General features: G+C 42.3%; 1 non-coding gene and 1 pseudogene across 1 annotated transcript; both read right to left on the reverse strand.

Moving 5' to 3' along the window:
* Positions 1-929: 929 nt before the first annotated feature.
* On the reverse strand, positions 930-1,004 carry Trnap-cgg (transfer RNA proline (anticodon CGG)). The gene has a single exon. It is a non-coding gene; the product is annotated as a tRNA-Pro (tRNA).
* An 8,755-nt stretch (positions 1,005-9,759) lies between these two features.
* On the reverse strand, positions 9,760-9,877 carry LOC126099582 (5S ribosomal RNA; annotated as a pseudogene).
* Between the last annotated feature and the right edge of the window lie 2,608 nt (positions 9,878-12,485).

The following is a 12,485-nucleotide window of genomic DNA, read 5'->3' on the forward strand; positions in this document are numbered from 1 at the left end:
TGATGGCGCTGCTAAATGCTATACCACCTACTGCACTCCCCTGACTGAAGCCCTCGTGAGTTCAACTCGATTTCTAAAGTGAAGTAAACACTTCACGGCATAAGCTGCAGAACTGTTACAATTTCGTCGGGCAACAGACCGCCCCGCTCGAACTGCCAACACAATTGGCACTGCTACGAGTATCCTACGACTTCCACATCGCTGGCAACGGGTTATACGCAATGCTGGTGACTATCTTGAAGGTCAGTAAAACTTTGAAACACGTATCTATTTTGTACGATCTGTAAATAAATAGTTGTCACTATTAAAGTTCCAACCCTCGTTCCCAGATGATTCAGGTGAAAAGGTTTCCGACGTGATTATGGATGCACGACGGGAATTAACAGACTTTGAACGCAAATGATAGTTGGTTCTCAGCGCGTGAGACACTTCATTTCGGAAATTGTAAGGTAATTCAATAGTCTGAGTTCCACAGTGCCAAGAATGCGCCAAGAATACCAGATTTCAGCCATAATGTCTCGCCACCAACAACGCAGTGGCCAATGGCCTTAACTTAACGACCGAGCTCAGCAACGATCACGTAGAGTTGTCAGTGCTAACACACAAGCAACAATACCTGAAATAACGGCAGAAATGAATTTGGGACTTGCGGAAAACGTAACCGATAGGTTGTTAACAGAATGACACCGCATGCAGCGCCTCTTCCAGGCTCGCGACCATGTCGGTTGGACGCTAGACAACTGGACAACGGAAACTTGGTCAGATGAGTCCCGATTTCCGTTTGTAAGATCTGATGGTATTGTTCGAGTGTGGTGCAGACCCTACGGAGCCTTTGATGGAAGAATAAAGCAGTTGGTCACCCAGATCGCCCGACGTGAATCCCATCCAACATTTGTGGGACATGAAACTTCCTGGCAGATTAAAACTGTGTGCCCGACCGAGACTCGAACTCGGGACCTTTGCCTTCCGCGGGCAAGTGCTCTACCAACTGAGCTACCGAAGCACGACTCACGCCCGGTACTCACAGCTTTACTTCTGCCAGTACCTCGACCCCTACCTTCCAAACTTTGCAGAAGCTCTCCTGCGAACCTTGCAGAACTAGCACTCCTGAAAGAAAGGATATTGCGGAGACATGGCTTAGCCACAGCCTGGGGATGTTTCCAGAATGAGATTTTCACTCTGCAGCGGAGTGTGTGCTGATATGAAACTTCCTGGCAGATTAAAACTGTGTGCCCGACCGAGACTCGAACTCGGGGCCTTTGCCTTCCGCGGGCAAGTGCTCTACCAACTAAGCTACCGAAGCACGACTCACGCCCGGTACTCACAGCTTTACTTCTGCCAGTACCTCGACCCCTACCTTCCAAACTTTGCAGAAGCTCTCCTGCGAACCTTGCAGAACTAGCAATCCTGAAAGAATGGATATTGCGGAGACATGGCTTAGCCACAGCCTGGGGATGTTTCCAGAATGAGATTTTCACTCTGCAGCGGAGTGTGCGCTGATATGAAACTTCCTGACAGATTAAAACTGTGTGCCCGACCGAGACTCGAACTCGGGACCTTTGGAAGGTAGGAGATGAGGTACTTGCAGAAGTAAAGCTGTGAGTACCGGGCGTGAGACGTGCTTCGGTAGCTCAGTTGGTAGAGCACTTGCCCACGGAAGGCAAAGGTCCCGAGTTCGAGTCTCAGTCGGGCACACAGTTTTAATCTGCCAGGAAGTTTCATATCAGCGCACACTCCGCTGCAGAGTGAAAATCTCATTCTTATTTGTGGGACATGATTGAGAAGTCAGTTTGTGCACAAAATCCTGCACTGGCAACATTTTTGCAATTATGGATAGCTATAGAAGCAGCATAGCTCAGTAATGCTTCAGGGGACTTTCAACGTCTTTTTGAGTCCATACCTTATTGAGTTACGGCGGTACTCTGAACAAAAGGAGGTCCGACACAATAGTAGGCGGTATCTCATGATTTTTGTCAGATACGGTGTATGTTAAATGAGAAATCTTTGTCTCTCGATACCCCTGAGATCATAAACAGTATTCTCTGTCTAAACGTCATGCATAGTCAATTAAAGAAAGAATTTTGTGCAGACACCCTTACGTCATGCAAAAAGAAAAAGTTGTTAAAACACATAAAACACTGAAAGTAGGCCTGCTGAATAGATGCACCTTTTTAATTTATTTACTGGTAGTACCAAATCTTACGTGCATATAACCACTCTCAAATGAGGAGTGCCGTTAGTATAGACCAAATTAACATTCTATTAAATAAACTAGAACTCAAGTAATAATCTACATGTATGTTACATAACTAAGCAGGGAGTGGTACAGGAAATGCTATGTAACTGCGGGAAATAAGATGGTCTGACAATTTCACATAATTGAAAACGATATAAAATACATAATAGATGAATAAATAAAATGTATATAAATGTGTGGCTTTCAGCGATGATGGATAGCGTCCTAAGCTACCATCCAATATCCTGCTTATCACTATTTTTAATGATTTCTTGTAAGATTGTACATTCACTATGACTAATTAATTATTATTCATTCACTGTGCCAGTCCAACTTCTGTACCTTTCTTGATATTCATAATATTAATATCTCAATACCTGGATATCCATGGTGTGAATATGTTGAGGTAATTGCTTTTGCACTACGATAAGACTGTGAAGTGCTACTGAATTACGCAAAATGTTGGGAGCGACGCGATCATCAGACCCACTCACACACATACCATGTTTTCAGACATCTATCGGCCTTCCCGCGACCTCTGCGGCCTGGAGAAAGCCCTTGTACCCAGTTGCTGGGGACTCGGTTGCCGCCGGCTGTGGCTGTGCCTGGTGCTCTCGCGCCTCAGCTGCTTCCCATCGCCTTGACCTCTTTAGCTGGACCAACCCTTACTGATCCGTGACTCAGTAACTTCCATTTGGCTGGTAGTTCGCTAGTTTGGCCTTAGGAGAGGTAAAGACATCAGGGACGCAATTCTGATGTTGCAGTTGATAATGGTAGCTAGGCAAAATAAAATTAAAGACGCGATCAAGGTTTCAGTTGACACGTAAAAAAGCGTTAGAGAGCGTCAACTGTGCAAGGAGTTCGAAATTCTGTGGAAATTCTGCAAGGAAAGATGGGTAATGTACAGTAGGTAGAAGAACCAAGAGGGAACAATAATAGTGCGGGACGAAGAACGAAGTGCTCGGATTAAAAAGGGTGTAAGATATGTATCTAGCCTTCCACCTATACTGTTCAGTGTATACTCCGAAGAAGCAATTACGGGAATAAGAAGAAAGATTAAAGAGTAGATTTAAAATCTGAGGTGAAAGGATATCAATGATAACATTTGCTGATGACATTGGTATCCTCAGTGAAAGTCAAGAAGAAATACAGCACCTGCTGACTGGAACGAACAGTCTAATCATTACAGAGTAGGGATTTACAGTAGATCGAAGAAAGACGAAAGTAATGAAAAGTAGCAGTAATGAGAAGAGCGAGAAAGGTAACATCAGGATTGGAGACCACGAAATAGATGAAGTTAAGGAATTCTGCTACCTAGGCAGCAAAATAACTGATGACGGACGGAGCAAGGAGGACATCAAAAGCTGAGTAGCTAAGGCAAAAAAGGCATTCCTGGCCAAGAGAAGTCTACTAATATCAAATATCGGCCTTAATTTGAGGAAGAAATATCTGAGAATGTACGTCTGGAGCTCAGCATTGTATGGTAGTGAAATATGGACTGTGGGAAAACCGGAGCAGAAGAGAATCGAAACATTTTAGACGAAGTGTTACGGAAGAATATTGAAAATTAGGTTGACTGATAAGGTAACGGATGAGGGGTTTCTCTGGAGAAGTAGCGCGGAATGGAATATGTGGAAAACACTAACAAGAGATTGGAAATTTGTGGTAAGGACTATGGGAGCAAATTGCTGAGGTCATCGGTCCCTAGGCTTACGCATTACTTAATCTAACTTAAATTAACTTACGCTAAGGACAACACACACACCCATGCCTGAGGGAGGACTCGAACCTCCGACGGGCGGAGCCGCGCGAACTGTGACAAGACGCCCTATACCGCACGGCTACCCCGCGCGGCTCACTAACAACAGAAAGTGACCGAATGGTAGGGAATGTGTTAAAACATCAAGGAATAACTTCCATGGTACTAGAGAGAGCTGTAGAGGGTAGAAACTGTAGAAGAAACCAGAGGTTGGAAAACACCCAACAAACAATTGACGACGTAGGTTAGCAGTTGTGCTCTGATATGAAGAGGTTGACTCGGGAGAAGAATTTGTGTCGGGCCGCATCAGAGCCGTTAGAATGTTGACTCAGAAAAAAAAATAAAAAAAAAATAAAGAGCTCGCAGGAAATGAGTTATATTACAACATTTGAAAGCTATTCGTCGACTACCCAAGGGATAGAATGTGATACATGGCGTTATCGTCGGTGGCGTCACCGAAGGTACATCTGTTCATAGACTGTATGTTTTGACTTGGGACGTAACTCTAAAGAGTATGCGATAATGTGGAGCAGAGAACATGAGGCTGATTGAGCGAAATTTCATCACGGACAGTATTAAAATAAGCCATCGCGTTTCTACCAATTTCATTGATAATACTTCACAAATTTCACTCGTGGAACACATTTACTTTTAGCATTACACCCTAACTGGAATAAAAGGTAGTGCACAGAACGAACATAAACTGAGTACATCCTACTTTGCTACATAATATGAATGTTTCTCATCATCACCAATTACATGCGCTGCATATATTGTTAAGAAATCAGCGTTTATAATTAAATGATCATTAAATGTTCATTGGTGATCATGCTTATGTCATTGTTATCGTCTGCAGCGACTGGGCATTTATAAGCGTAAGTTGGATTGGTCGACGTAAAACATTTTGTCGACACGTCCTAGTCTCCGATGTTGCATTTTCTTTTAGTGGCTATGGTGATGTTAGCGATGAGGCATTGCTTACTGGCGCTACCGATCCAATTAGAAGTAAACAACTCGCTTATCAGAACCTCTCACCGCCGTACGTGGGACTCAATGCGGCAACACGATTGTAACTGCCACCTCCGTTAAAGTTATCGTTATACATTTTTATCTCTAGATCCTCTTTTATGACAGAAGCGAAGTTTGTTGTTCTGTGGGATAAGAATTTCCCGTTATCGATTACAATTTATAGTTGGGCGCTAATGACCATTGAAGTTGTGCGCCCTAAAACCACGAAAAAAAAAATTATAGTTTGGAGGCTGTGTTCAGTACCAGCAGATTTGATCTCTATAATTAACATTTAATTGGTGGTCTGTAAAACTTTGCGAGACTGTAAGGCGTGATCAATGTGGCTTTTTCCGCACGGACAAAGAGTATCAAACACCACGAAAGATGCCATTAAGACTGTGTTTTACCGGTTGCTGTACCTCTTTTCGTATCCTTGAAAAACGAGGAAAAAAATCATTATCTTACTGTAACCGTAGACCTGTTTTACTAATCACAGCCTTCCCGAACGGAAGGACTACGATAGGATGATCATTTGCGGCTGGGATAAATAAAAGTATTTTTTCTTCGAGATAGTTTGCTTATCTGCGTTCAGAGTTACAAATTTTAGAGTAACATGTTTCGCAAATATAATGTTTAAAACTGTGTGGTCGTTCTACTACGTAACACTACAGCACATCCCATTAGTTAGCATTCTGAGCGTTAGGGCTGCGAAGTAACACAGGACCGACGCAAGCGGCAGACTCTACGGCGAAAAGAATCACCTCGTGAACAGAGAATCAAATTACTCTCGGTGAAGCCAAAATAATCATACGCCAGAATGAATGAAACCGAAAAGTAGATAGCAGAATAGCTGGATTAGTAAGCAGGTAATCCGGTGACGCGATATGAATAACTGTATCAGGGACACTGTGCGGGAATTCTTAAAAAATTATCTCACGTGAAATTACTGAATAGGACGTGAGACTGTGCCTGGTCGTTAAACAGCTTTGCACTTCGATTTGGGTGTCGCAGGCTGACATATTCACGTCAGGAATACGACGCAGAATTCTAATTTGCATTCGTCCCTGATCTTCGTATGCTCTGTCTTTTCACGGTAGGCAACGCGTAGTCGTCGGCTTGCTATCCGCTACGAATAACTGCGCTACATGGCACGTGGGAAATTCCTTCTTAACTATTGATTTAGGAGGCCAACTTATATTTTTGTAAAACGAATAAAATTGTTCGCAGTCAATGTGACAAGTTACACTTTAGACGGGTAACTGACTAGTTCACAAAAAATTATGCATCTTTGGTATACGAAACGTGATACCCCTATATACGGCGTGTGTTATAAATGACGGGAGTTTCGTCTTTTGTAAAGAATTTTATTCATTCATATACATCAAAGTTATTCGCTTCAAAATATGCCCCATAAGCTAGCGATATTTGCAAACTCTGAAACACTTTGGGAACCAAGTCGATCACAGGGAGCACTGCCTCTCTAGTATGAAATTTTGGACCCCATTACAGTATTTTTTTGGCCAAGAATTCATGAATAAATACGAAGTTTTAGTAGGAGCATTATCGTGGTGCAAAATTCGTGAATTGTTTCGCCGCAGCCGAAAGTATCTATTGTGTTACATCAGATATAATTACTACTTGAAAATTTAGGCTATTATGAACAAAGAGCCTTCTGTGTAAAGCAATGAATTAGATCGTGTGATTGAATCGATCTTAGAGCGACAAAAGAAGTGAAGAATTCAATAGAACTGTGTCACTCTAAGTTACGTTCTATCTAAAAAAATGAAAGGTATGTGTGCAAGCGTTGACAGAGAAGTTAACCAAGCGGCTACTCAGTAAGTTTATACGAATTAAGTATAATACTATAATAGTAGAAATAACATGGACGGGATGGAATTTTTGTGCTCTACGAAGAGTCATGAAGAACACAAACTATTCTGAAAAGGTTTCTTACTACTAAAAGAAAACTGATGGCTATAATGAAAAGCTGTTTAATGCTTTGTGTTATTAATAGCGTATTTTTAAAGGGAACCATTATTAAGTGGTACATATGGTTCTCATTTACATAGGTAGCTATGGATATGTTTCTGTTACTCTGTAATGTAAACGCCGCCGTCTTGTACGTTTGTTCATTTCGAGCGGGAAGAGGAGACTAAATACAAAGCATGTTTCGTGTTATTTGATTAAGTCAATCTTGCTCCAGTTAATGAGAGCAACTTACACAAGAACATCTTGAAAGCTGGCAGCGCTCAGTTAATGTAATTCCAGAGAATATCTCGGGTGGCGCTAACAAGGTGCATGCAAGACAAGTATCAGCAAGCAGTGCTGTTCTAGCTCGCTTTGACTCACTGAAGTGTATTTCGCCAACACCTCAATTTTTATTTGGTTCACACCGTCCTTCAATCACTTAATTTCGTGTTATTAAACAAAAGAATTTTCAAAACTATAATGGGTCAGAATCTTGTGGAGGGATAGTTACTGACAACAATTATTTTAACCTACATATAGTTTCATAAGCACACTGTACAACACTAACTGTCGCAGAACTCATGTTGTGTTATGTTAGCGCTGAACGAACGCTCTGGGTCAAGAGGGCTGGATCACGTACGTTCAGAGCTGCGGTAAAGAGCATTACATATTTATGGGATCAATTTGCAGATTTGCTTCTTACACCAGCTTTCTACTTGTGTGCTTTACATCCTATAATTATGAGACCTGTTTTTCACTACGTCACATTGGGGAAGGCGTGCTAGCATCCATGCGGTTGTCCAAAAGCACTTAACGAGTCCCAGACTAAGAAATGATGACATAATAGAGCTGCAGCCACCTATGGAAGTTGGGCTGAAGCAGAATAAATAAAAACCGAAATAAACAGAAAAACTGTTAACAAGGCTGGACAGTAATGAAGAAGAAGAATAGGAGACTGCAGTTTTAGTGGAATGGCGTTAAACAGGAGTGTGAAGGGAGGGAGTAATGGGGGAGGGGGTGAATTTCGGGAAAAACGCTTGGTATTGGTGGCAGATCCCTGACGTCAGAGCCCGCATCTTGTGGTCGTGCGGTAGCGTTCTCGCTTTCCACGCCCGGGTTCCCGGGTTCGATTCCCGGCGGGGTCAGGGATTTTCTCTGCCTCGTGATGGCTGGGTGTTGTGTGCTGTCCTTAGGTTAGTTAGGTTTAAGTAGTTCTAAGTTCTAGGGGACTGATGACCATAGATGATAAGTCCCATAGTGCTCCGAGCCATTTTTGAACCTGACGTCAGAGTGAGGCTGCATAGGGCAGTACAGCAGTGTGATTATATGGCAAATGCGTCGCACCTTAGGTGCTGTAGAGCTTTATTCGTTCGTTTTACTTTCGGTTTGATTCAGAACACAGTTGGACAAATCAGATCCAGAGACATGACAGATGTTTTACACATTACAACCAAGTAAATGCTAATAAAGATGAGAAATAACTCACTTGTTCGATAAAGAAGCAAATGTTAATGTTGTCTGCTTCAGATTAAATTGCCATTTGCCAGATGAAATCATAGGTGCTTTCTCTTTGTAGCACATTTTCTCATGACTTCCAGCTGTGCTTCTTGATTCAGATACCTAAACCTTATAAATATTTTGTTCTTGCATAAAGAGCATAACTGTGTTATGAACCTCAGAGTTCTTTCGTCTCAAAATAGAGCACAGAGACTTCGTGTTCTTTTTTGTCTCTACGCTTCATTTCCATATAAATCATCAACTTCTTCTTCAAACTACATAACTTTCTTCGTAGATGCTGGCGTTAGCGGGTAAAGATCATCACAGGACTTAATTGATATCCAGATAACATTAGTCTCTTCTGTTTCAATTTTTGCTGCTGAAAAACATAATGATTTATCAATGTTTTGGTACTTAAATGCAATATAGCCTGTAATATATTTCACTACATCTGGAAGAACATCCGAGTTTACAGAGTTATTCCAGACTGTAACCACATCTGTTAATAAAATGTCTTTGACACTCACAACTTCTGAGATTTCTCATACTTGTGATTTACCTACAACGTTTACCAGTTGCTCACTAGTAATGAAACTCAGGGAGGCAGGATCTGAGTCGACTTCACTCTAGGAAGACTATGCACTTAATTCTTAAAGTAATTGCCATGTTTACAAACAAAGGAATACTGACTGCATTACCCGTTGGGGTTGGGTTCGGTTGTTTGGGGAAGGAGACCAGACAGCGAGGTCATCGGTCTCATTGGATTAGGCAAGGAAGGGGAAGGAAGTCGGCCGTGCCTTTTCAAAGGAACCATCCTGGCATTTGCCTGGAGTCATTTAGGGAAGTCACGGAAAACCTAAATCAGGATGGCCGGACGCGGGACTGAACCGTCGTCCTCCCGAATGCGAGTCCAGTGTCTAACCAGTGCGCCACTTTGCTCGGTGCCTTACCCGTGAGTACAGGGAGACGCACCCAGTTCGTTATATCAAATGGGGTAGGATTATTACGAAATATACCTAATTTTCTAAGTGATCTTGATTTGGTTTGGACGTTAGTGTGTAGCTGACATATATTAAAAAAAAAAAAAAAACAGCACTTCGTCTTCAGGCCACGATTGGTCTCCGAGAACATCCGACCGCCGTGTCATCCTCATGGCGAATGCGGATAGGAGGGGCGTGGGGTCAGCACACCGCTCCCCTGGTCGTTATGATGGTAGTCTTGGCCGAAGCCGCTACTATTCGGTCGAGTAGCTGCTCAATTGGCATCACGAGGCTGAGTGCACCCAGAAAAATGGCAACAGCGCATGGTGGCCTGGATGGTCACCCATCCAAGTGCCGACCACGCCTCACAGCGCTTTACTTCGGTGATCTCACGGGAACCGGTGTATCCACTGCGGCAAGGCCGTTGCCTTGACATACTTTTTAGGTCTTCTAAATCCTGAAACACCAAAGACCATCGTCATTATCATAACCATCGTCATCATTGTGATTATACGAGACTATACATACATCCACTGCATGCATCTACAGGCTACAAATAAACATGCGACACAACTTCCATATATCTGGAAGGGAGGGGCCAATGACTGCGGAGCAGGAATACCTATCAGACAAGCGGGTTGAATCCTCCCGTGGGATATCCAGGCCAACAATACCATACGTCTTTTACATTTTGTCGTGGATTTCAATAAAAGAATATATAATCTGAGAATGGCAATAAACTTTTAACGAAAATTGCAAAACTCTTACGTAACATATAGAAAAGAGGTTATAATGTCAGAATAATCTACGGTATTTAGTGTGATTGAGCTAATTACCAACTACGTATCTCAAATCGTGAGAACATTTTATGTTGCGATTTTCACTTAATTGCAGAAAATTATTGAATGCTGCAGTCTCAAATTTGATGAACTGGACGCCATAAACACCGTAAACAAAAAGCTAAAAAAAGTTTTGTCATACAAACAAAACCTTCAATAAAATGAGCAATATTTTGAAGCTCGCCATGTGCGCTCCATTATTAGGATACTAGATGAGTATCCATCCCATCCTTACCCTTCTCTCTGTCCATCTACTCCACCTCTCTCTCTCTCTCTGTCCATCTACTCCTGCCTCTTTCTCGCTCAGCTCCCTTCCCCCTCTCTTTGTCCATCCGCTCCTCTCCCAGAATATATCTGCAACTTCTGTGTCCATCTCCTCCTACCTTCCCTACTTCGTCCTCTTCACTCTTCTCTTCCATTTTCTCCTCCCAATATCTTTCTGTCCATTTGCTTCGCAAACTATTCTCTGTCGATCTTCTCCTCTTCCCTCGCTTTGTGCATTTCTTCCTCTATAGTCTCCCTGTGCATCTCCTCCTTTCCGCTTTCTCTGCCCATTTCCCCCTCTTCCTCCTATATATTTCCATATTTATCCTCAATGTCTTCCTATCTCTTCCTCCCTGTTCTCTCTGTGCACGTTATGGATCCCAAGCAAATATGAAGCTGCTTGTTCTTTTCCCCACTGTATTTCTTCCCAAGCATTAAGTAATGTGTCTACCGAATTAGTTAAAATCGATCTAGGGGTTCGGGAGCACCTTTATACATGGGGCTTTGCCTACATACGCACGTGTGATACATATTTCACATAAATTTAAAGATTTAAAGTATGTTACACGTATTTGCACACATATTTCAACTACATCTCTAGCTAATTTCGCGCTGTAGTTCCATTTTCATGCAGCCTAATCTTTAAGTCGTCGTGTCACCTGAATTATGAGTCACAAAATGAAATATTTTTGTAGAATAATTCGGCCGCATGTATGGATACCATCTGCAAAATTCGTAGGGAATACAATTAGTAGTACATAAGTAATAAATTAAAATGTCTCACACGGCAGTTCTACTGCATGAACATCGCAGATGTAATAATTGATGAACTTCCTCTCTTTCATTATTCTGTGGTGGTTGTCAGTGAGAAAATGTTTCGTATACGTTTGTAATTATGTGGAAAATCTGTTGCAAGTAACTGAGTGCTGTCCTTCTCAAATACTTAATGAATAAAGGCCGGGTATTCGTGAGTTGTGGGCTACAATTGTTTTTAACGTCGTCCCCACCCGTTTTATAACTAGGTGCTTCTTACCCTGCGCGGATCCTTCAAGAGAGCAAGGGATATATGTATCAAGTTTGGCTGAAATCAGTCCACTGGTTTAGGAGAATATGTGAAACATACGACGGCGGATCAAATATAAACGGGATTTTATTTTTTACTTAAATTAATTTATTGAAAAACTCACGGCAATTATAATTTATTTTGCCACATAGTCACCTGCTTTTGAAGTGCATTTGTCCCAGCGTATGGGAAGCTTTTTGATGCCTCATCATAAAAAGAACAGGGTCGTGTCACCAGCCAGCTGCGCACGAAGTCTTCCACGTTCTCGTTATCTTCAAATCGTCGCCCACTTAAAGCTTCTTTAAACGGTCTGAATAAGTGGAAATCGCAGAGCGATAAGTCCGGACTGTAAGGAGGATGATAAAGTGTAGTCCAGTGCATTTCCTGTAACTTGGAGACAGTATGGGGTCAAGCATTGTCGTGGAGGAGGATGACCTGCCGAATTGACTGGTCTCGTCTTTTGCGACTATATGCAACTCTCGCCTTGTTCAACAGTTCGCAGTAGTGAGCATCAATGATTGCGCGTCAATCATGCAAAAAATCAATCAGCAAAATGCATCGCTGAACGAAAAAAAATTGATTGAAAGAACATTTCCAGCTGACAGTCAAGTCTTGGCTTTTACTGGTGCTGCCTCCCCTTTCCTCCGCCGCTCCTTACTGAGTTGTTTGGATTCTGGAGTGTAGAAACCCATGTTTCGTCGCAGGTGATGATTCGACTCAAAAATGCATCACCTTCTTCCTCAAACCTTTTTGTAAGCCTCTAAAAGATCTCCAAACGTCTCAATTTCAGATTTTCCGTCAAAAATTTAGGGACCCATCTGGAACACACTTTAAGGAACTGTAGGTCGTTAGTAATGATTGCTTGACTGCT

This window comes from Schistocerca cancellata, chromosome 1 (assembly GCF_023864275.1).
Source record: "Schistocerca cancellata isolate TAMUIC-IGC-003103 chromosome 1, iqSchCanc2.1, whole genome shotgun sequence".
NCBI classification, from domain to species: domain Eukaryota; kingdom Metazoa; phylum Arthropoda; class Insecta; order Orthoptera; family Acrididae; genus Schistocerca; species Schistocerca cancellata.